The sequence below is a fragment of the Apteryx rowi genome, unplaced genomic scaffold (genome assembly GCF_003343035.1).
Source record: "Apteryx rowi isolate R43461 unplaced genomic scaffold, aptRow1 scaffold_74, whole genome shotgun sequence".
Taxonomy (NCBI): domain Eukaryota; kingdom Metazoa; phylum Chordata; class Aves; order Apterygiformes; family Apterygidae; genus Apteryx; species Apteryx rowi.
In genome coordinates this window covers 2,391,958-2,417,722 of record NW_020451027.1, presented here as the reverse complement: position 1 = coordinate 2,417,722, position 25,765 = coordinate 2,391,958, and the positions used below count along the sequence as shown (strand labels likewise).

Here is a 25,765-nt window from a genome sequence, read left to right as displayed (position 1 = left end):
GCAAAGCACCTCTCCCTAGTCAGCTGCAAAAGGAGTGTTTGGAGTGCCAAACTCCAGAGGGAGGTCCTGGGATTGTTGCTGTAATGGCAGGAGGGAGCAGCATGAAATCCAGAGTTTCAAGGCTGCAGTTTTAGACTCATGACTCTCCTCATTATTCCCCTGCCTAATTTAGGAGCTCTTTTCACTGCGCTGACTTCTGAGAGTCCTTTTACATACAGAGTTCTCTGAGCACTATATATAGTTGACTAGATCTCTACAGGTATTTTCAGGATAGATGTTTGAAATATAACTGCAACATTTATCACCTCTGTAACTCTAATTCTTTTTGTTGATCTGATCTATCTTTTGGAGGTTTTCTTTCTTCTTTTTCTTTTTTCTCTCCTCCCCTCCTTCCCACCCCCSCAATTAAAAAATGGGTTTAAATAATTGTGGTTTTGGTTGACTCTACTTGCCCTCAACTAAAAGGCTAATATTTCTTTGCTGGATATTCTGTTTTCTTCCTAGGCCTAACTTGATATCAGCCCTTATCACTCAGGAGCTCTCCCTTCAGCATGTATGACACAACACAGTCAAGCAATCTGCACTCGGGATACATCTTCTCCAGCTGGATTGTCYTCCAGGAAGAGGTTTAGCAGGTAAATTGGAGCCACCAAGAGCATACTTTTAAAACTGATTTGTTATGAAAACTTTACACTGATATTTTTGGCACTTTCCACTCCTTCAAAAGATCTAGTCATCAAAAACAATCTAGTTACTCCTCTCCAGATGCCTTTGGGGATACTTGGGAATACGGATTKTAAAAATGTGTGCAAATAATATGAGCCTTGCTGCCTCTTGTTTGATTTCTTATTTGTTAATTTGAGACAATRAAGGAGAACATATGTTGCTTATGTAAAATGAGACTGAGTGCACAAACATGGAAAACGTGTCTGTTCTTGTGAGAGGTGTGGTGTGCAGTAGCTAATGATGAGGCACAGTTGAAGAGTTATTTTGACTAAAGTGGATGCTCTCTGCAGCAGTTCTGGTAGAGCTACTCCTTCAGACTGTGCGGTTCTTCCCTCCACCTTCCATGCCTCTTTTCTTCCCATCACCACAGTGCTGTGTCCTGCATTTTCTCTTCATGGCGGGAGAAGAGGGTTTATGGGGGAATGCTGCCTGACAATAAGCATGTACTTCCAGCTGGGGTCTAATGATAAAATTCAGAAATACATTGCAAAAATACACAGCAAGATGGGTAGAGGGGAAATAATACCTCAGGAGCTATCCTTCTGTTGTGAACTGTGGCGATATAGATTGCAGTGCAAGGTGTTACGTGTCTGTGGCTCATGACAAGTTGGTAATTATACACTGAAGACAATTCAATGCACCGTTTACAAGTTAGTGGTGAACTTGTCATGGATACTCACTTGAGACCTGATTATATTTAGGTTTGTTTGGCTTTTTCATCATACAATATTCACATCTTTTTCTGATTTTTCTTGTATGACGGGGAGGGGTGGGGAGAACAAAACAAAAACCTAGAAAGCTTGTCCTAGGTTGGGCAATAGGGGCATTAAGTTATGGAGCAGAATGCAGACAGATGTTTCTATGGGTTTTGATTCTCTTTTGGATCATGTTAATTCACTTTCACTCTAGTGAACATTTATGGCAAATGTCTGATTATAAAAGTAATTATTGATCAGGAGACTCCTACTGTGGTAGCTTAAATAGTTTTATTTTAACTTGTATAATTTTTGTAACATTAAATCTACTTTTTTTTTTTTTTTTTTTTTTTTTTTTTTTTAAAGCATAGCAACAGCATCCCTTCCATAACTTTCTTCACAGCCCCGTGCATCTGAGTGGTGGTAATCAGTGAAAAATCCAGAATGGACAGATTGTTTCTATTTCATTGTCCCATTGAGTCCCACCACAGATCTCTGAATATAGGTATTTGCTACTTGATTATGCAAGTCAAATAAATTAAAAACTATATTAAAACTAAATTCTGCATTGCTGGATTTAATAATATACAAATTAGGTGTTGCAGACAGTTGCGCTACTGTTGTGTGTTAGTTTAAAAGATGGAAGAAAGCAAAATGCTTGTTTAGAGAAGACAGCCACACCTGTCTTAGGTACCTAAAGCAAATTAACACATAGAGGTATTTATCAGATAATTCAAAATTTGGTCATTGTGAACATGACTGAATGTAAACAGGTCTGAATAAAGGGAGATCTCAGATGCTAGCAAAATAGACTTTCTTTTCTTTTTGCCAGTAAAGAGTGAAGAATTCTTACTATATGTCGAATCTTGTTGTCTATTTGATGGAACTGCCAGGGCAGGTCTATGCAGCTGAGAAGCGAAGCAAAATTTATTTTTGCATTGGTTTTTGTAAAGGCCTGTTTCCATTAACATTCTACAACCAAAACCTTCCTGAAAATGGACCAATTTAAGCATTTAATTGTGTGTCTTCCTATATGAATATAGAAGAATAGATTTATTGGAAAAGTAGTATATCTGTTTTATTTTGATACATTCAAATTGAATAATACACTTTTTTTACTATATTTAGAAAGGAAGAAGATATGAAAATAATTATATAACACGATATAAATGGAATGTATTTAATTTCCTGAGAATCATGGAAATATGTAGTCTAACTTGAGACTTCTTGTCTGTTCTTAAGGGGATTCCAAGGGGAGTTTGTTTTTCAAGAAAGGAGCAAAAAATCAGCATCTACAACAGTAGATCAGAATAAAATGAAGATATATATTTTAAGTCATAATAAATAAAGTTTGCAAGAAAGCATTGAAAGTTGTGTTTGTCATATCATCATGACTGTTCATGAAGAACATAATTACTTTAATTCCAATTGTGCACAAATGTGGAAATGATGGTCAGGTGCTTTCAGTAGAAGACTGAAATGGAACAAATACATATTATTCTCATTTGGTTTTGCTTCTTGTTTAAATGCAGTCCTCTCCTGTAGCATTCTTCTGCTACAATAATCGGTGAAGCTCTTTGAGGTCAGCAGGACCATATCAGTAAATTCAAAAATGGACTAGAGATACAGGGAAAGGTATTCTAGTATCCATTTCCCCCCCCAGCTGTTTCATTTTACCCCTGAAACACAAATTACATCCAGTTATGGTCAAACATGAATTAAATTCCTGTGCTTTTTCTTTAGTATATAATACCACTTTTTCTCAAGCAAATGTCTGAAGAGACTATGTAGTATTTTTATCATTACTTGAAGGCTAGCAATCCACACCTTTATCAAACCAACTGAAGGAGGCAAACTCTATGCAGAAGATCTCCAGTGGTAAGAAATCAAACCTAGTATCTTTTAATAGATACTTCTCAGAGTCTGTCATATTCACTTAAAAGCAGTGAATTGTTCCAGGGGTAGCTTTGGGCTAAACAGTAAGTCTTTGGAGTAAGTTTTTCAGAAGGGCCTATTGTTACTTTACTTTGCTCTCAATGAAGTTAAGTGAGAATTTTATGCTGACTTTTAATTAGAGTTGAATTTAGGGAAGGCTAATTACTTCTCTGCAAGGAGGATTTTTTTTCAGATCAAATCATCAGAACAAACCATCAGTACTTGGAATGAATCCAGCCCAGGCTGACTGCACCAACTTCTGAATAGCCTTTTAAACAGTTCTAATGAATGACATTAATTTAAAAGAAACTAAATATTATTAAGGCGTTGATGAATGTGGTCAGATTAAAATGATGAAATACTAAAAGTATCTTCAAAGAATCGTTCGTGGCTAGATTCAGTGACTGTTAGTAAGTCATTTAATACACTGTTAACATAGTGGTCTCGACTAAATTTAGAGCATTTACTGGCAGTTGCCACAGGATAGTATCTGGCATACCACAGTTATTTCTTAGTACAAAGACAAGTAAATAATGTACAGAAATTAAATGCTATAGCTAAAATGTAGATATTCTCAACTTTAGTCATTGGCTGATGATGCAGGCTTCTGTATAGACTTGACTACGTTTACTACATGTTTAAAGTTTGTCTCACAATATTATTGACATGCCAGCAGAGGCTGAAGGAGACAGAGAAAATAAGGGGGGGGACTAACAGTGCTGTTCAACAACCTAATGAAGGGGTTATAGAAAAGACGGAGCCAGACTCTTCTCAGAGGTGCACAGTGAAATTATAAAATGGGGAAACAAGTTACAGCAAGGGAAATTCTGACTAGGTATAAGAAAAAAGTGAGGTGGCAAAGCACAAGAATATGCCCAAAGAGATGTTGGTAATTATACACTGAAGATGCTTAAAAATCAATTGGACAAGGCCCTGCACAGGGTAATGCCAAAGCTAGCTCTGGTTTGAGCAGGACATTAGACTAGATAAGCTCTTGAGGTCCCTTCCAACCTCAGTTATTCCAGGAGTCTCTTTGCCAGTCATGTTGGGTGTACATMGGGGAGGCTTGATGGAACTGTCCAGAGACACTTTTGTTAGTGAAAATGTTTCAGACTTTGGTACATAAACCCTTAAATAAAGGTACAATATTTAAGGATTCACTTTGTCCCAGGAGTAGTAATGGCTATATTTCCAAAGTTTATCTGTATGGAACCACTGACAGCTGTTTGCAATCTAATGTAAAAGCTGATACTGAAACAAAGGGGGTATGCAAGTGGCCATCTATCTAACTGCTAGCTGTATTTTGCTTACCACTCGGAAAAATATTAAGTATTCCTGACCTTTTTTGCTTCAAATTCCTTTTCTGGTCTAATAATGGATTTTTGATATGCTCTAGAGAGCAATAAACCTCACAAGACTTTAAAAAGCAGATATATTTCTACATGTTTTGTCTGTCAGCTGCTTGACAAAAACTTGTATCTGAAGGACACTAAGCTTTCTGTTCTAAAGGTCGGGAGTAATAAATGTATCTTTTTGACTATTGACACTTTAAATTTTCAAGAGAACCTTATATTATTTGGGCTTTTCATATGTGTGGATAACTTCAGTGCCTGTTTAATGTTTTGTTTGAATGGTGAGGAGGACTGAGTGAATGGCTGAGGGTTTTTTTGTTTTGCTTTTATACTTGGCTATCCAATGCCAAATCATTGTAGTTCTAGATGAAGTTTAAAATAGAATGCTTCACCATTAGATTGCAGGAGAAAAAATAAACAAGCTAGGTCACTTTTGAAAGTATAAAATACAATTTTGTTTGCAATGGAAAGCATACGTTTTTCATTTTGGACAAAAATGAAGACAATATTGCAATGCTTGCGGGGGGAAGTTGCATGCTAATTTTTTTGGTGGAAACAATTTTAAAAGTTGAGTTGAACTGTTGAATATATTCTGTTGCTTTAGATAATCTTGGTAGCTTTAGTGTTTGCTCTAAAGCTTCGTGGATTTCTGATATTTAGCTTTTCTGAGTTGAGACTATGCCTTTAATAAGCAAAAATCATTAGTACTTTGTATATGATCTTAGAAATAAGCCAGTATTGAAAAAGCTGGCTTACTGTAGTTTAATAAACGTTTTTTCTTAGTGTGAATATTATGAAACACTAGTTTGAGGTCTTAGCGTTCAGAGTGATGAACATAACCTTCTTTAAATTATACAGAATCCTAATCTGAAAATAAGAAGCGTCATGAAAATTTGAAAATTCTTCTTTAGATAAATAAACCTTTTTCAACTTAAGTACAGCTGGCTGTTTGAGGGCTTCCAGCAGCACACCAGCTTTTAGGAACAGACCTCCCCCCAAATCACTTTTGTGACCTTGAAACAGCTTGCTTTTAGGTTTTGATTGGGGGAGGGGGGATTAAACCCAGACCAAAAACCTGGATTTGTTACCTAGCTTTGTTAATGACTTTATATGACCAGAGGTTCCTGCTATTTAACTTCTCAGGATCATCTAGGGAAAAAAAAAAAAAACCTCAGATCTTTGTCATATAATAGTTTAGAAATTGAATGTATTCTTGTTTGAGATGCTGTCAAAGTACAAAGTGCTATTTGATCAGTATTTGTTACTGTGAATAACTTTTTGTTATTGTGAATAATATGTGCAAGTAAATGTCTGACTCCAGAAAACAGTGTTTCAGTATATCTGGGATATATTACTGAAACTGGAAACAAAAAACCCTGTAACATTAAATTAAACTAAACTAGATCAGGTATATATTTTTAATTATGCTAACTTCTATCTATGACTTCCTAACCATATCCTGTATTTTCAGTTTAAATTCTCACATGATGTTTTCTCTTGGGCCCTGTATTATTTGTACCTCTAAAATTTCATTAATGTAAATGGGAGTCTTGGCTACATGATGAATGAACTATTACGGCTGTCTGTGTAAGAAGTTTGTGGCATCTAAAGATAGAATTGTCTCTCATGCCTATTCATTGGCAGAGAAAGAGGGTGATTGACAACAAGTGGTACAGTATATGAAAGAACAGTTAAAGCACAGACACGCTGGCATTATAATACAGTGCCTCATTGGGTGATGTGGTGTTTTGACTACATGGCTGCCGCAGGTCTGTAATTTAAATGCCATTAATGGCACAGAAAAGCAATAGGGTGGCGGCTGGAACGCTGTAAAATTTCTGGGTCTGTAGCTGCAGTGCAGATAAACTGGCCCTTTGAGCTTGTGGTGCCAAATGTCTAAAGCTGCTGTCCTTCCATGAGGACAGCAGGTTTTGGTTTTGTGGGCTTTTCTTCTTTTCCTTCTTGTAGCACAGGCAAACACTTTCTATTTAGATTGCTTGGCTCATATCATTACGAAGATCTAAGGTGAAGGGAGGCTGCTTATATTTTTGACTAACGCATGGCCAGTTCACAATAACTATTCACACATTCAGTATAGAATTTGCTATGACTGTTTTCTTTGTGCTTGTGGCCTTTTGAATATGCTGCTTTATACTTTCATTAAAGTAGCACACAGAACTAATTTTACCAGAACCTATTGGTGTTTAGCTGTAACAGAGTTACGCATAGTCCTGTGACTGCATCCCAGTTATAATATATCATTTGTTTCTAACAGGCTGTTGTAATGTTCTGTTTTTTAGGCTTGTTGTCTTTTCCCTCACTCGTGCGTGCTCTCGTGCGCTTGCTTGCGTGCGTGCTCTCTCTCTCTTTTTATATGTTTTTTTTTTTAAGTTATAACTGACTGCTTAGCTTATTGGACTTAACCGTGGGTAAGCACGTTTCCTTACCCGTGCAGAAGCCAGACACTTAACGCACCTTAGCATAATGTATGCTGTAATTGTTTGCCGAATTTGGAGCAAGTCTTTCCAGAAACAGTTCCTGATCTCTGAGAACCTTGYAAAATGTGAATGGTGTTAATTATGAAGCTTTTTAAGTATGTATTTCAAAGCAGGAGAAGAAGAAATGCTGTGCAAGTGAAACTTGTTTAAAGTGCACCAGCATTTCTAGCAGGAGATTTTGGTAATAGATGTATTATTCTTCATACTGTTAGAATCCAAACAAAAGAATGGGGTCTTTGTAAGCTGTACTAAATCATATGGGTCGTTCCCCCCCCCCCCCCCCAGCCTTTTTTCTTTTCCTTCCCCCTCTTTACACTAATTCACTGTATACAGGTCTGGTACTAGGTATATGCTAGTTGTTACCAATTTTGGTTAAGCCCATGTACTTTTTTCAAAATATTCAGTGCTAACAGCTTTTAAATCCAGCTTCTGTTCTGTGAATATGTTGAAACTAAACATTAATAGCTGTTAAAGAGATAAGTGGCTTCAGAAAAGAAAAGCTATTTTTATTAGAAAAAAACCTCAAATTCGGAGTGTGATAAGTGTGTGCATATATGTATGCCTTTCTCCTCTCGCTTAAAAATAAATGACAAATTCAAAGCATATTTTTCTGCTGGAAAAAAATATATGAAATAGGTCTACTTTATACCTAAGGTAAAGAGAAGCGAAGAAAAATAAGGCTGTTATATTAATCCCAAAACTTTGGCTCTTAGAAGGAGTTGCTTAGAGAGATTTGTTTTATCTGGTATGTATCAGTCATCTGTAGCTACCTCTTCTAAGCAGAGCCTTTGAAACATAGGATAAGCTGACTATCACAATGGCTTTTTATTTATCCTGTGCACACATTTATATAACAGCTCAAGTTCTTTCAGAATCTAGTACTAGAATGTGCATAAAAAGCATCTCATGACTGCTTTGGTTTTGTAAAGAATCTTGATCAGTAGTCAGTAAAATACAAAGAGTCCACCGGCCAAATGAAAGCAGCTGTCTGTGCTTTTCCCCTTCTGAATATTAGTGAAGAAAGATCTCTGCTAAAGAAAGATCTCATCATGCACAACTACTTTCTAGCTTTTTTTTTTTTTTTTCCTTTCAAATAAATGTTTAGTGGCTTTAAATAAGGTCTATTTGTCAGGAAGTCCAAAAAACTTTACCTAGAAAGTAATAAATCTGGGAAGTTTCAACTTTGGTATAAAGGTCTAACAGCAAATGCAAATTAACTGGTATAAGCTTGGAACATGTTGGGGAACTGCACTGCTTCTGTCTTGTGGAGGTCATTGTTTTCTTTGTCATCATTTTTCAGAACTGTCATGAGTAAATATCCACATTTCGGCTCTTTGGGTGCAAGTATTGAGAAAATCTTTTTTTCCCCTTCCTTTCCCTTCCCTATATTTTTTCAAATTTTTTCTTTTACTGCCCTACCAATGTTCTTATACCTCACTTTTATTACAGTATGTCTTTCTGCTTGATTATGCAAGAGAAGTCATAATACAAGCAAGTGAGTTTTCCTGTACTCTTAGTTCCTACTGTAGATTTTTTTTTTTTCTTGCTATCTCATAGGAATCATTACTTATGAAACCTTTGGTTCAGCGTGATTGCGCTTTCTTACTCTGGCTAGTCACAGTGATTAAAACAGCCTGTTGCATACTTAGTACTGAAAAATCTAGTATCTCGAATTATTAGATCAGCTGATTTTTTGCATACTGAACTTCCCAAATTCTGTATTTTGCAAATACATGCAAGTGTAATGTAGTTTACAGTTCACCATATATTACATACATAGGTGTGCAATCTGTGGATGTGAAATTTCAGTAATTATTTGCTTGTTTAATTTCTATGACTTGTATTTCATGTAAGATTAAAAATGAGCTGAAGCACATTTACAGTAAAGGTAGAATTTACATATGCCACATGTGGAAAATAGTCAAAGGGGACTATGGACTGTCAAAATTCTTGCAATTTACTGTGACTTCTGGAAAAAAGGATATGATTTCTTCCATAAAGCCCTTGTTGTCACAAAAGGCTTGGCTGGCAGGCTGGTAATTCCTTACTCTTTCTTGAAACTCATGGAAAACTAGAATTTACCTAGAGCTTAATCACCTATGCTAGCATCTTGTTCAAGTTAGTGGAAGTGTTTGCAAGAATAGTAGAGTCTGGAAGAGCTTACGGATATTGTAACAGATGTTCTCAAACCAAATTGCTAATACCTGTGAGGGGTCACAGACTTTCAGAGAAGTCCAGTTTGAAGAGAAATAAGTGTTTTTTGTTTTGTTTGTTTTTTTCCTTGTGTTTGCTGCCACGAAGCCTCTGTCCTTTGGTTTCATGTTATTCCTCACAACTCGAAAGAAGTAATGGCTAGTATTTTCCCAAGCTGTTTTTTAATTTCATGAAATTTTAATTCCATGACTTTATACTGGACCTGTTGGAATAACTTCTGAAATGGAAGGAAGCTATTCTTCATTCTTAAGTCAATTTAAATATAGAGTGAATGTGCACAATGTTTCCATGTTATACAAGCGTCTCATGCACTTACATAACTTTATTAAGAAGTGTTTTGTACACGAGTAATTTTTTCAGTAACTAGAACAGTTGTTACTTTTCTGCTAAGAGCCCTGAGTGCGTTCTGTAACAATTAAAACCCTGAGGAGAGCACAGTTCACTTCCTGATTTAGCAGCACAGTCCCAGCTGCTAGCGGGATAGTAGAATTCCAGATGTTAATTTTCTGCCATATGGAATGAACGGGGCTGCAATTGTTAGGAAGCAGGGATATGATTTGGCTATCTAATAACCCTGTATGCCTTGAAATCCCTTCGATGTGGCTGCGGTGATGTGGATATAGAATATTCAACAAACTATATTATGGGGCACAGTCTTTCAAAGGCCTTCATACTGCTCAAGTGCAAACTGCTTAGGTTGGAGGACATAATAATGGAATCTTTAATTTCATGTAAGGGGGAAATTAGCTAGTGCTTAAAGCAGCATARAAGATAACATATCCAGTGATCAAAAGCTTCTATTCATTACTTTACTGGCTATCTTAGCATGAGCTGTAATTGCAGTGTGAATACAGAGGGAAAGAAGGAAACCTGTCTGTGGAAGTATTTCTAGATGTTCAACACCAGTGTTCCTCTCACTGCTAAGTGGGGCTATTCTTACAGCACACTAAAAGCTTAAAGCTTGGATTCAGTAAAAGCAAAGAACATGAGAGCAACTTTAGTCCTTGATATTCCTGGCTTTTTGCTTATTTCAGAATATATTCTACCATGATTCAATGCACATGTGCTCAAATTCCTTTAACATGTTCATGACAGGATTGGGGGCTGACCCTGGATTCCTTCCACACCTAATTATTCTAGTAAATGCTATGGATGTTCTGGTTGTGGGTTCTTTTGTTTTATATTATCTCTGCAGATCATCTAAATAATTTAAATGTGCTAGTAGGCAGCTGATCAAGGGCAGAAAGTTTCTCAGGTGCTAGCTAATCATCACTTATGACAGAAGAGGAACACTGAACACTAATTTTCTACAGGACTGCTAATTGCTAATAACATGTAGATGAAGAGTAGCTTCCTATGACCTGCCTGTGGACCCACAACTCCAAATGGGGGGGAAAAATTAGCCCTAACTTTCTCTCAAGGAGTCACCTGTGATATTGTTAGCAGTGCTGCGTGCAGGAAACTGAACATTATTGCTGCGAAAGGAAGCTTTACCTTACTTTTAATGAAATATTTGCAACACTTTCTATTTACTGCTTAGTGAGCCATAATAGTGTTGCATGAGGCTCCAGCTTTTGTTGGCCAACCCAACATGCTGTTGGCATGTTGTTCAAAAAGTTCAAGTTGTGGTTGGAGTATGCATGTGTGGAGGAGAGGGGGGACAACCTCTCCAATAGAAGTGTTTCTAGAAAATCCACCTAAAAGGTCTGGCTGCAGGTGTTTTATTTGTATCCCACAAATAGTACAGTCACTATAGTGTAGTTAACATACAAAGATTGCATGAAACTCAGCATGGATAAATTACTTGAGAACTGAATCTGCAGTTTTTATTGTAGTTCATGCTCTGTTGGTACCTGAAGGAGCTAGCTTAAAGGCTGGAACTGCACACTGAGGAGACAGCCTTAGATCTTCTCTTTACCCCTTTTCTTTAAAGGTGAATAATAAGAGTTACACTTCTTTATTTTCATTTTATGTACATACAGCAAGCAAAGCTTCAGAATGGCTGTACTGCTAGGCTAATAAAATTTCCGTCTGCCTCTCCCTTGAGGAGAAATGTCTAATATGTAAACAAACACTTTTTTTAAACTTAATAGCTTAAAGGCAGGAGGAAGAGGCATCCATATACTTATGTTCCCCAAGCTCAGCCTTTTAAATTCAGTGTTGTCAGTTCCTCCCACTTCATGCTGGTTGCACATAATCTTCCAGTGTAGAGCAATCATCATACTGTACAGGAAACATGGCTAGGGCTTACTCACCTGGGACTCAAACTTTTTTTTTCCTGCTCCTAAACTCTGTGGCTATTTCTCTTTTACCTTCCTAACCTGCTTAGCCTGAAAATTTCAAAAAAAAAAAAAAAAAAAAAAAAAAAAAAAAAAGGGGGGGGGGGTGCCTAGAAAGGCAGGACCTTGATTTTGGCTGATGATGCTAATATAGTATTTAATAGAAATTTGTAAATAAGATGATAGTTGGTATCTGTCAACAGTATACAGCTTGGCTGTCAGGAAAGAAAAATCAAGATGGTGGTTCTCAAATTCCTGGAAGCATACTTTGTTTCACAGAGGTAGAGGCTGGTACAGGGTTAGGAGTAGGGAGAAAAGCATCTTCTCTCCCTTCTGGGTCTGTGGAATTGGACATCCCCTCTGTCTGTGGTCTAGGCTTATTAGTAAATGTTCAAGCAAACCTGGAGGCATCTCCTAGATGAAGCTGCATCTGTGTAGCTTTTAAACTCAATTAGCCCTCTCTGTTTTTTTTGCATCCTGCAGCAATTATAGTGGAGTTTAAGTGGCTGTGTGAGAAACAGAAGATGTCGGGGTCCCCATAACCAGTCCTCTTTCTCCCTCTTGTGCAGTGGACTACAGCTGCATTTTATGTGGCTCTTTTGCAGCAGGTATCTTTTCAGAATATTAAGAYGTAAATGACACTATAAGAGAGGATGCTGAAAAAGTCACTCAGCAGCAAAGAAATAAGTGATTTAGCTTTCACTACCTGACATGAAACTCCTTTAAAGTACGAAGAATGTCCAATTGTGCTGTGCTTTGTGTAATATTGACATGATTGTGTGGCTGAAATACCTGCTGGGCAAAACTGATCTTCTGAGGTTTGTGGTCTTCTGTAAAATGCAAACTTGTGATTGCTTTTTCTCTCAACTATTACTAATGCAAAGAAAAAGTGGCCTAACAAAATCCCTATATCCTTTTTTTTCTTTTTCTTTTTTTTTAAAAAAACCCCCTAATATCTGCCTTAAAGAAGAAAGCTTTGTTAGGGTTCAAGCACAAGAAAATACTTGGCATGGTTTGAACGGCAGTATTTTTATACTCTATAATATGCTTTTGTTGGATCAAAATCTTCACTCCTTCTCCTGTTTGATCTAAAGGTCCAACTGTGTTACATTGATTTGTTAAGTTAACGCATTATGCTTGTAATATGATTAAAGGCGGTATTAGAACTTTGTAGAAGGTATGTTTTTCTCATTCTGTTAGTATTTCCTTGCATTTCCAGAAGTATGCAAAGCTAACTACATCTGGTTGACAATTTATTCCCCCTCCCTGCCCCCCTCCCCCCCAAGGGGGGAAAACCTTAGATGTTTTTAAGAAATATATTTTTCCATGGACACTCTTCTGGGGAGGCTTTTTGCATGAGGAGAAGAAAAAAGCCCCTTGCTGCCCCAGAGTGGTTGATAGCCTGGTGTTTATGGTGTGCCTCCGGAATGTCAGAGTTCTGTTTGTTTTGGAGTAGGGCCTGGAAACCTGGGTTTCCAATATTCTGTGTGAACGTCTTAACTGTCAGACTACTATCCATCTGGGAAGAGATCAGGCTGCTAGGTTTTCTATTTCACCCTTTCTTTTGCCATGACCTCCTTTGCCCAAAAGAAAAATAAAATAATTTAGAAGTACCTCTTTTYAATCTGATGCAAAACAAAAACTTTTCAAACTTCTCTATCATTCTGTGAAATAGAAATTTTCCTTTCTAATCAGCCCTAACAGTAATACACAGCTCTGTTGCTTATGGTGTCTTGTAAAGAACAGACCTGGACCTGGACTTTTCTCTTAGCAATGAAGTGATGCAGTGGTCTATGTGCAGAGAGGAAGGCATTGTAGTTGTGGCTGAAGAGCTCTGTTTGGAGCAGTGGAAAATTCTTGCACTTATTGCATTGAGTCTTGCATAAAAGCATCATCTTGCTGTCCTGCACACTTAAATGTATACTTGATATTTTGCTCTTTTTGCACATAGTGAACACTAGAATTAATGTTGTCAACATGAAAGCTGCTCTGAAAAAAACAAAAACCGCAGTATAAGGGAAAAATTCCTGTTTGTAAGGCCAAAGTGACCCTTTCTGGAGGAGAAAAAATATTCAATATGACATGTCTAAATCCTTCCTCTTAATTCATACAAAAATATACAAAGCCTTAATTTTATTATTGAATATTACATCATCTCTCCAAGTAGAAATTCTGAATGGAATTGGTGAGGTCTATTCCAAAAGGTGCAGCATGCATGCTAGGACATTAGATAACTTTTTTTTAAATGTACTTGAGCACAGGTATGTCTGATTTCTGTAAAGCTTGTGTCAGTGTGCAAGAAGGCTTATGGTTGGATTATGCTCTGTTAGGATGCCCCTGTCTTTTAATGTTTTTCTTCTCAACACTTATCAGTAAAATATGTCTTCATGGATTTCTGAATAATTACATTGCAAAAAGAAATGGACTCTGTCATCCAACTCGAGGGATTTCCACCTAGTTTAAAGACTGGTGCTTTTTTTCTTTTATTCTTTAGAACAGATCACTTCTTAATTAGATCCTACCTACTTTCCACATAAGCTGTTCTTCATTTTTAATTCAGAGGAACAAGAGGATGTAGCATTAGATATATTTGATCTTTTAAAAAATTTCAGTCTGTCTTTAAATACTCACAGCACTGAAACTTTCCCTTGAAAGGCTGCTGTGACATTCAGATGTTTGTTTGGCTGGACTTGAAAGTGTGCTTTGGATACTGTTTAGAAAAATCTAGTGCCCCATAAGTGCAATACACAATAAAAGGAAATAATGTTCAAGACCTATTGTGTGTGGATTGCAGCAGACTGCTTTTCTCTTAATGCTTTCAGCTTGCTGGAGAACAGATTGTTTTCAAGGTCTGTTCGAGTTACCTATGTGAAAGTCTTCATTTTGGGTGGTTCTTGGTTTTGCTTTGACCTGTTTTTACAGTTCTTAGTGTTGCTTGCCTAACATGTGCAATGAACAGCTGCACCACCAGGTTCCTGCAGATGGTGTGAGCTGGTATGATTTTTTTATAACTGCCTAGTCTATGATGTGCAATCATAGACGCTTGATTTAGGAAGAAAGAATCATATTCAACCATGCATGTCTTCAAATGTCTTAACCTAGACCTAGGAAAGAAACCTGGCATGGTATTTTCTGACATACTCTGTACTGAGCCACCTAGGATGGCTTTCTCTGGGGCTCCTGAGAACATCAGAAAGTTCAGAGCCTTTGAATAATTGCACATTCCAAGTTCCTTGTAACATCTACAGCAATTCTGTTAGTGTTACCCCTTTTAGGGCTCTTTGGTAGTAAACATCATCAGATAAAAGGCTACATACTCTGGATTTCTATTCTATGAAAGTCCATTATATGCACAGAGTGGTGCCAACTGACTGACTTTTGAGCCCAGCTTCTCACTGAAGTTTGTGGCCTGTTAACTACACTACTTCTCGCTCCCTGATTTTTGGGGGAATTTTGTTCATTAGATCACTTCTGTCTCTCTCATTTTCCTGATTTCTTCATGTATGAACTTGTTTTATAGGAAATATATTTCTAACTTTTTTTTGCTTAGGCGTTCAAAATAACTGTTGAAATAGTAGCCATGACACCACTGTACTGTATCTGCATTTTGGTATCTGCACTTTCATATATTTAAAATTCATAACTGAGTTTCTTTTCAAGATAAAAATTTCAGAAAGACAAAAGAAACTTTAAACAGACCTGTATCAGTATGCTTATTTGTGAACAGAGTTAGATATCAGGACTGTAACATAGTGTGTATGGGTGGCTGTCTGCTTTTTTTCCCTCTCTCTTCCCCCTTCTCCCCCCCCCCCCCTTTAAACTGTAGCTCTTACTTGGCAGTGTTTGTGGACACAGTATGCAGTTGTTTGCAGGATTTGATACCTTAGTTTGCTTAGATTTCAGTTTGGTTTGTTCTCCTTGCTCTGTGAGAGTGAAGTGTTTTGTGATGTCCTCCGGGAGCTCTCCTCCTCATTTCTCCTGTCTTTGCTGTCAAACGACCGTATCATGGGTATATATGCAGGACTGTGTGTGCGCGCTCGTGGCATTTGCTAAAGAAACACCGCCAAGTTTGTCGAGTCATAAATGTAATCATCACTCTAAACTGCATTCTTTAGAGATTGAGATTGAAAGGGAAAACAACAAAATCAGTGCTGCTACTCTTGAGTTGCRGCAAAGTGTTGTCCAGTGACCAGGCTGCTAAGAGTAAAGCTAGGACTCCTGGGTCCTCTTCTTGATCCTGGTGCACCAAATTGTCCTCTTGTCCCATGCTTATGCCCCACCACAAAACCTTGGCTGCAGCCCCCTCCAATTTGGGGGAAGTAGAAATATAAAGATATAATCTCCACTCTTAAAGAGTAAATTTCTAGCCCTTTTCCTTGTTAAGATAGAATGGAAAACATAAACTAACGATAAATGTCAGCTAACCGCTAGACTTGAAAGAACCAGCAGCTGGCTTCTGCTTACGAAGCAGAGCAACTGTGTGGGAGGAGATGTAAAGAACCACCTCAAATACCCACTCTTGCTGTTAAAAAAGGACTACACTGAATATGGGGTTTAACCTTCAGAATTCTTTTGCTGTTCTCTCATATTCTTAATTTAAACTTGTATGAAAATGCAAAATGGCAATTGATTAGTTTCAGGCAAAAGCTTCAGACAGAGGCCCATGTGCCCACCTAAAATGATAACTTCTACTAATTCCTTGCATGAAACAGGGCACTTAATTTTTCTAGATCAGTTTTGTATCTGTTAAACAGTTATATGCATCTCCTTAAGATTTGTGAAACTTCTTTAGAGAAGCATTGTTTGCAGAGATTGAGAGCTCCTCAAATCAGATGCAATGTTTCAATGCAGCAACATTATTAACAACACTGTTAGAGAAGTATTGAAATAGCAGCACTTAAAATGCATCAGCAGCAAACCTGAGCTGATAGTTTTGCTTTGACTACAAATACACACAAAGAAATGATCGGGTGATGCGCATTCATGATGCATAATCTGAGATCAGAAATAGTCCACAGGTTTATAATAATGCAAACTGAGGGAAATTCTAGGTTGGTAACACCAGTTGACCTAAAAGCTGTCCAAGCAAGGTAACAAAGGTTTCTACTAATTGTGAGAAGTCCATACCTAGTGTGGAAGAAAGGGTTAAGGCTGAAGTAATTTTTTTAGTGTTTTCCATTTGTTTTGTTGCACTAGTTCATAGAACCTCCATCACTTTCAGACATAGAAAGTAATACACAGTCCCATTAGTTCATGGCACAGAGTGTCCCCCCCATTCCCCCCCCCCCCCCAAAAAAAAATCCTATGGAAACTGGATCAACAAGCAGAAAAAGGTCCTGTTTTTTGTCAAAACATAGTCAAATAAAAGATTCACTTAACCAATGTATCTGAAAAATGGGGTAGTGATTTTCTTTATCTGAAAACTTAAAAATTCTTTTATCTACGCACCGAATGTATCAGGCAGATGACACTGCTCTCATCAAGTCTGGTAAATATTGTTCAGTATGGGAAGTTTGTTTTTTACATGTTTGAACAACTTGCATATGCAAAGAAGAGCTGAATTGAAACTCTGTTATTTCACCTGCTCTTCTTTTAGAAGTGTCCTTTTTTGTTTGCTGACAACTCCCACTCTGGAACAGTTGTCCAAAGATCCAGGAATTACTATTAACTCACCAAGATGGGGTTAGGAAACTAGAACTGGTGAGCAAGGGCTGGAAGGGTACCTGGAGGGTATTTGTGACAGATAAGAGTAATAGAGAGAGAGAGGGCAAAAGAAATGATCAGCACTTCTGGCTTTTTAAAAAGTGGGGTGCAGATGACTTGCTGTTATGTTTTGCAATGTCTTGTTCCCGGACTGCGGGCTTAGACAGCCACATCTTTAATTTGCCTGGTCTGTAACAGCTGCTTCTGCTGCTACCACAGAAAGAAAAATTATAGTTTCCAAGCCTTCATTTCATCCTTCTTACCTATAATCCTCTAGTTCCAGTCTGTCTGACCACTTGACAAGGCTTTTTTAATTAGCAGATCCTTTTGGGGGCCCTTAAATATGCTTTGCATATACAGAAATACTAAACAGCATTGGAAACTTTTGATGAGATGGAAAAACATCCTGCTGGAAATATAAAATGGCACAAGTGCCTAAAAATAATGATTTCTATAATTGAGATTTTCATGTGCTTTATTAGAAGGCATCATTTACCTGTGGTCCTGATCTAACAACAAAAACATAGCCTTTTAAAAACTCTAGTCTGTTATTTCAGTCTCTACACTGTTTTGTTAATTCCCCTGAAAAAGGCTTACAAGCTTGGGTTGGAACAAAAACAAAAAAAGACCCTAAGATGAAAACTTTCATTCAGATACTCTTGTGTGTTYTGTGACATGGATGTGCTTGCTTTATTTGCCCAGATGAGACAGGTGGGGTTGTTAACCATCGCTTCCCTTACAGCTGAGACCACTGTACTGCCTGATCATTTGGCTGAGGTGACACATTGTTAATGAAACGCTAGTAAACAACATCAGTTAGGGAAGATGCGCTCCACTGCAGAGGGTAATAGCTCTCACTACTGCAAGTATTTTAATGTAATCAAAGAAAACAGCTTGTTTTAATCACTTACTAATTGTATAGCAGAACCAACTAATCTCTAGGACATACCTTGGAGACCTGATAACATGCTTTGACTGCTGGGGAACTGACACAGAAGACATTGGTCAAATTGCCCTCACTTAGCTTCGTTTGCTGGTCTGCAGCTTTGTTGTGATGCCTCTAGAAGACAAAGAAATAAAAGATTTTTGTTTGATAGCTCAGGATATGCTCAACAGATCAGCCAATAATTGGTCTTCCCTTGGATTACCCAAGGGAAAGTCTGTCAGTGGTTTTGTACTAATTCTTTTCTTTGGAATTTCAAGTAAAGTATACTGTGCTTCAAGTTTGCTCTGAATGAAATTGGATTCTTCAGAATATTAAACTGAGAGACAATATTGTGGGGGGAAAAAGAAACCTTGTTTTCCCTACCTTTAAAAATCACAAGTAGGGCTGTGGTATTTTGTTTCTTGCTCTTCTGGTTTGCTGTTCTGGTGAGATTATTCAGACATGCAAAACAAAGAATTCTCCAGAAAGGAAGCTGTAGGCTTACTTTTCAGTAAGTGTTATTACTTATCAGTGCTGTAGATAATGGTATTAATAATCCTCTGAAAAATCAAGTATTGAACCTGTAAACACAGTTCTCTTACCATAGTGCAGCTTTCAGTTTATTTTGTCTTAAAACATGCACACACGCATGTGTGTGTGCACACACACCCCAACTCCACCTCCCCCCCCCCCTTACTTAGATACTCTAAATACTCAGAAGTCTTGTTCGGAAAGAAATACAGCTCTAGGTAATAGTCTGATCTTTATTGGTACCATGCACTAATCCTGCTGAAATCTGCCCTGGAAAAAAAAACCCAAACCCACCACCCTGCAGGTTTTCAATAGCTCTGCAAATTGGTCTATCCTTGGCTGCGACATTCAAAGGCCATGGGGGACTACATAATCGACTGTCCCCTTTACCCTGAAGTACAAAGCATTAGGTGATGGGGTCCCTAAGGCCTTCTAGTCCCTGGCATTCAGGGTTGAAAATGCCAGCACCCCCCTAACAAATGCTTGAGTTTCTTTATTAAAGTTGCTTTGTTAAACCGGATTTGTGAATTAAGTCTAGTATCAAGCAAGTATGGTATGTTAAATCTAAAAAGACATTTTTTCAAATCTATTTTTTTCAGTGGTCCTGTGATGACACTTTGAAGAGTTTGTGGTCTGCAGAATATTATAATTACAAAGCATATGCTTAATAAGACTGTTCTGTGGAGTTAATCTTCATGCAGATTCATAGGAGACATTTTGAGATTTTCAGATCCATCTTGTAAGTGCAGCTACACCTTCTCCATTACAAGTAATGGAGGAACATGAAAGGCTGAATTCTCTGGATAGCCTTGAAAATCTCACATTAGTTATTTCTCTATTTTATAGGACATAGGGGGAAAAAGCCCTCAGGAATTAAATCACCCTAAACATCAATGCTTAAATGATGTTAAAACTGAATGTTCATTGCAAGGCACGGTGCTTTAATTACATAATGGCCATTAATGCTAATAAATTTTATGCTAAATACCTACACTGTACCAAAGCCAAATAAAACACAAGCCTCCTTGCTTTTCACACTCTGTGCCACATATTGCCAGGACACGTGGTCATTAAAATGAACTCAGTTGCAATGATGGGCATTAGATGAAGAGGCAAGATTTTGTTTTGGCTTTTGTAGGTTGAAATAATTCTAGGATTTGATCTTCCTCAAGTAATCTTTAAAAGTATTCAAATAGAAATGGTGTTAGCAGAGCGAGGGAAGAGGCAGGTATTTATGTGAATTTAAGTGATAGTATTTTTCAACTGCTGTAGTGTTTCTACAATCTGATGCTACTTTTCCTCACCAGAAGACTCTTTTGGTAGTCTGTAGAATGAGTTTACCAGCTGTATTAAAGCATGTTTGTTACTCCCTGTTCATAAACCTGGTCTTGTTTCTTATTTCATTCTCTGTTCTGTGTCTTTCACCTGGTCAATAACTGCAGCCCTTACTCTTTTTTTTTTTCTTTTTAAATATAGTTCTGCTCTTAGTATTCCTTCCAGAGCTTGTCCACAGAGCTAAGTCTCCTTCTCTTGCAATACTTCAGGAAATCAGGCAATCAAATCACTTCCTCTTTTTAATCTATGTGTTTAAGTGGAGCAGTTCTCCTTTCTCTGGGTGGAGGACAGGAGGAGGTTGGGATCAGCTTTATGAAAATATGAAAGAAAAAAAAAACACCCCCCAAAACTGTGGCAGTAAGAGGATCAAAATGATAGATGCAGCTTCCTTCTTATGCYTCTGCAATGGGTCAAGAGCTTGGATCCCCACTGCTGTGGGAGGCTCCCCGCTGCTCGGTGTGGCCTGACTGCGGTGCCGGGGCACGGGCACGGCCCCGGCCGGGGCCTCGCAGCCCCGTGTCCCGCAGCTGCGGCAGGCGCGAGGGAAGGAGCCGCTTGGCTGCCTGGGCCATGGCGCCAGCACACAGCTCCCTGGCTCTTGCCGATGTTGTCACAAAGCTTTACGGACAGGGTTTGGAGCATGTTGGGGGTAGCATGGCAGTGTCCGAGCCTCTCCCCCCAGGATGGAGAGGAGGGCGCCCGCCTGAGGGGGCGAAGGCCGCTAGCCGCGAGAGGGAGCGTCTCATTAGGGGAAGCAGGTAGCCGGGTGGGGAGACGAGCGCATCGCATTCGTTTGATCTGGCGGAGAGTGGAGACCAAATGGAGGGAGGGTGGAAGCGGTGCCTTTGTTGTGGAATGGTTGCGCCTGGGGAGGATGGCACTTCTCAGAGCAGATGAGAGGACTTTGCGGTGGTGGGAGCGTGACTTGAGGAGGGGCTAAGTGACGGCTGGATGGCAAGTTGCACAGAAACAACAAATAACGCTTAGATACTGTCTGGCTAYGACGATTTAGAAAATGCCTGGATTTTCTAAGTGGGAGGATGGTGGGATCAGCCAAAGGACTGTGAAGAAATTTTTAATTAAAAATAAATAAAATGTAAGCTTGTAGCTAAATTAACATTCAGTGTTCAGGGTTTGTTCTTGTGTCCCCAGCCCTTCACCTCATATGGGATGAGGAAAGTATGGTTGTTTCTCAGTACAATCTTTGGGTGTGTTTGTGTGGTGTTTTTTTTTTTAAATATTGTTCTTGACTAGTTTTCCTCAAACCCTGTATAATGATCAGTGTAGATAACTTGGAGTTGTTTTGCTTGCTAGCAAAAAATTACTGGCCCGTCATTGGAGCAGGGAGGGCGAGGGTGGGCACCGAGGGAGAACGGCCCTGGCCCCGCGGCGGGTCCAGGCAGGCAGAGGAGAGGCTGCCATGCTGAGCGGGGAGAAAGCAGGGCTCCTCCGCACAGCGCCAGCGGCCCGGGGACCCCTGGGACTGCCACAGCGCGAACAGGCCAGGGCAGCACCAGCGCGCGCCCTTCCCAGGGACGTTCCTGGTGTAGCGCGGCTGTGTAACGCCTGCTACGTTGGGCTCTCAGCAGCTGTATTTTATCCTCAATTGCAAAACCTGTCTTCTGCTAATACCAGGGAGTGAAGGGGAGGGCGGGTCATGTCTTTAAAGAGTTTTTCAAATAAATTTAAAAATTGGGGCATTTAATTATGGTTTTTAGCCTTTTTATAATTAATCTTTCCTATGTTCTGCTTATCTTAGGTTAATGTTTCTGCTGAAAGACTTGAAGACTTTGGTTGAATTTGGGTGGTTCTGTTGCTTGTCGCCAGATATGCAGAGGCAGCCTCACGTAAAAGAAAAGGGCTATTATAAGCAGAGGCTTTGTAAAAATGCTATATGTTGATGAGCAGTAATTACCAGAGCTGTGAGCGTTTTGAAAACCTTACTGATTAGTAAGCCCTCATTTTTATGTCTTTGCTTCCAAAATTCCCAGTCTGGGAGCTTGTATTATTGTTAAAAGCAGCTACTTTGCTATTAAGTCCTAATAGATTGGAATCACTTCTATCCATGCCTAAAATAATTGATAGCTTTTAGTTTTTCATACTGTTGTTGTAAACATYCTTTTTATGTTTAAATTGAGAAGCTCAAACAGTCTTGAATTTTCCCATTGTCAGTTGTGCTTTATCCCAACTTCCTGATTAACTAATTTCAAGGAGAAAATCACGTTCTGCCTTTCTCTTCCCCTCTGCTTGTCTGTGTTCACCTCCGTGCTGATCTCACAGCTCAGCAGCAGACCCGTTCCAGCTTGGTGATGAGTGCCAGTCACGACAGCATTACAGGCCAAAAGTGGTAAACTTGCTATGAAAAGCTTGCAAACTTGGAAGTGCTTAGGTGCCAGGGTTTTAAACTCATTGCAACTTTTTAAATGACACCCTGGGGGAAGACTTTTAATAGTAAACACATTCAAACACACTTGATTTAAAGCTGGTTTTGCTTTGTTTTGGTTGCATGTGTACTACAGCATTATCGGGAGATGATTTAGAGCAAGAGCAGTGAACTCTCAACTTGGATCTTGCTGAACCTAAGGTYTTCATGACTGAAACTGCTTTTCAGACTTCATGGAAGCTCCCCCTCCCACCCATCACAACGCTTTGCAGTTTAAAATGAGCTATGGGTTAAACAGCGCTTGTAGAGCTTACTGAATAATCAAATATAATTTCAAATTTTCTTGAAATATTCATTCCTGCTTTTGCTTTTGAAACGATATGTGCCATTGTGCTGCTTTTTTCACTGGTGGTTTCTACACAGTCTCTTTTCCCTGAGAAAATGGGATCTGCGTGCCTTTGTCTGGGGCTGGCTCGCAGGCGTGTTTTGGCAGGAGCGCGGACTGTCGAGGCACTCGAGAGGAGGGGCCGCGCACTCCCTCGTCAGCTCCTCGGGCAGCTGTAATTTTTGTCCACTCAGCAGTACTGCAGGGGCTTAGAAAAGGGGGAGAGCTCATAGCTGTTGAAAGTCAAACTCTTAAAATARTTGCCAAACTCTAACAGTTTTGAGGAAGGTGCATGTGGAGAATCTACAAATGTTTTAGCTAGAAAGAGATATAGATTTAAGGTTTTAGAAAATATCCATTTCATGTAATTGCATACCTTTTCCCTGTGTATCTGTACAGGTACTGTTACTGTGTTTATAGGCTTGATTATTGTGTGTTGATAAACTGGATTTTTTTTAACCCTGATGAAAATTATTTCTTTAGTATTTGAGATCTGRTTCTTTCCAACAAACAGATTGATTTAAAACATTGAAAATCTTCTCTAACTTTTCTTTTAATCCTCCACTACAATCTTCCTTCCCAGGCTGTATGCTTTCAGCCACCATGTGATGTAGCCAAACAAAAATTAGTTAATTTTTTTTTTTTTTTTTACAATAGATGACAGATCCCCTCATATTAGAGAAAGCATTTTTCCTCTTCAGCATTTTATGGAATATTAATGTTGATCTCTCTTCCTCATTTCAGTAGGCTATTTAAGCTCAGGGCTCATACTGTGAGCTGTTAATTAATCAGTGTGACAGATGAAGCAAGTATCCAACTATGAAAGAAAACCTTACTTCAGTGCCTAACAATACGGATGTGAGTGTGACAGATTTAAAGGATTTTTTTTTTTTTTTGTGAATATGTGATAAGGAGTCTTAAGCTGTGTGAGGTAGCGATGTTTTTTCACAGTTTGYGTCTCTGCACAAACATTAAAGGGCTCATCAGTATTTTGCCTTGAAAAGTCTAGACAGGAGTTAAGAGCCCCTCCTACAGTTTGAAGAGATCCTGTTTCCCATAATTAATAACAGGAAGCAAGTAAATAAGGCTTTACTTACAAATGAAACTGCAACAGTAACATGTACCCAGAAACATTAGCTCCTAGCTGAGAAATGTAGCTGAGGTCTGTCAGTATTAGTGTACAAGAAAAGATTACTGAGCAAGCACATTAAAGCTTTGCTCAAGTCTAACTCAATTATGTGATATCAAACTAAAAAGTCCAAGAGTAAAGATAATGCATTTTAATTATTGATAGTGATTCCTGACCTTTGTTTACATCTGTATCATAGTCCAAGAACTCTTCCCTCTGTCATTATGTGAAACTCTTTGAGTTCAAAAGGAGATTTTCATGTTTATTTAAAAGCTACCAGAAGGCATTTCAGACATTTCCTGGAACAAACTGTATATATGTATTTTAGGAAGATAAGAAATGAGAGGAAATTGAGGAAAAGCTTTTAATTTTCTTTCTTTTTGAAGACAGTGTTGTCCCTTCAAAGATATCTTTCTATAAAGTAGTGTGTGGGGGGGTGTGTCTCAAGAACCCCCCCAACCCCAAATTCCTCTCGTTAGAATCATGTAAACAACAAAAGGAGAGTAATTCTCAACTCCCCTGTACCACTGTAAAACCAGAGCAGTGCTATTCATCTGACTGAGCTATTAAGATCAATTAGRTAATTCCACATTGCAGTGCTAAAAATGCAATCTCGCCCTCACCTGATGTGCTTATAACTTTGGAGGCAAAGGAGGGGCTTGTGGGGGGTGGGATGTTTTTTGTTTTCCTGGGGAGCAGCAGTGACTTAATGTGATATTCAGAAGCGCTAGAAAGCAGGTTTAACTCGGCGTTTGTGCTGGAACTTAAGCCTGAGCTGGTTGAATTACAGGTTCATCATCTGACGTGTCTACTATATGATACAATTGTATGATACAGACTGTATGTTATCTTAGCGCTGACCTTGAGAAGAGCAGTGAAGGTTTCACTGATTCTTAGACATACTAGGCTGTAAATTCCTACTTTAGCTGTTTAATTTACAGTTAACTACTAGAACTAAATTGTTTTTTTCCCCTGTGGAAAACTCAACAGCAGATCCAGTAAAAATGACAAGATAGGCAAAAATAAGCCTGTTTGTGCAGCTAATATGTCTTTCCTTTTCTTCACGTTTTAGAAGATTAACAGCCGTTGCTGTACAGGAACATGGTGATGAATACTAAATAGTCAGTCCATAAGGCATTTTGGAAGGAATTCAGTAAATTCAAAGAAGATATCCCAGCACCGTAACCCGTAATTTTATTTAATTTTGCCACTATTTACTTAGTATAGTTGTAGTTAATACTATGCAAGAAACAGACTATACCCAAGTAAAAGATTTTACATTGTATTTACATTGCTGCTGCCACTATCTGGCCACGTTAAGATGTTTACTGACAGATATTCTATTATTGTTGACCGATTCAATGAGATATTTGAGCACGTATACCTAACTTTATGCATAGGCGTTTCCCATTCAACCGAATGAGATTATATATTTCCACAGTTTGTAGTTGGACTTCTGTTATTTTCTAAATGCATTTTCTCCCCAGTTAAGTACTGAGTTCTGCCACCTTTAATCATATGTATCCAGGTAGATTAACTGCTTTTAAATGAGACAACTTATGGAATATGGTGCTATTTGACACAAGTGCTTGGGTTCTTAATGGAAATAAATATCTCAAGTGTCACTTCAAATGACTATTGTAATGGGAAAAATTTAAAAAAAAAAAAAAAACTT

General features: G+C 38.4%; 1 long non-coding RNA gene across 1 annotated transcript in view; it reads right to left on the bottom strand.

Annotated features, from left to right (window-relative positions):
• Window positions 1-25,765, bottom strand: part of LOC112976540 — a 63,636-nt gene that overhangs the window by 14,859 nt on the left and 23,012 nt on the right. The window contains exon 2 of the long non-coding RNA XR_003257075.1: window positions 18,352-18,462. This is a non-coding gene — a long non-coding RNA (uncharacterized LOC112976540). The remainder of the gene's footprint in view (window positions 1-18,351; window positions 18,463-25,765) is intronic.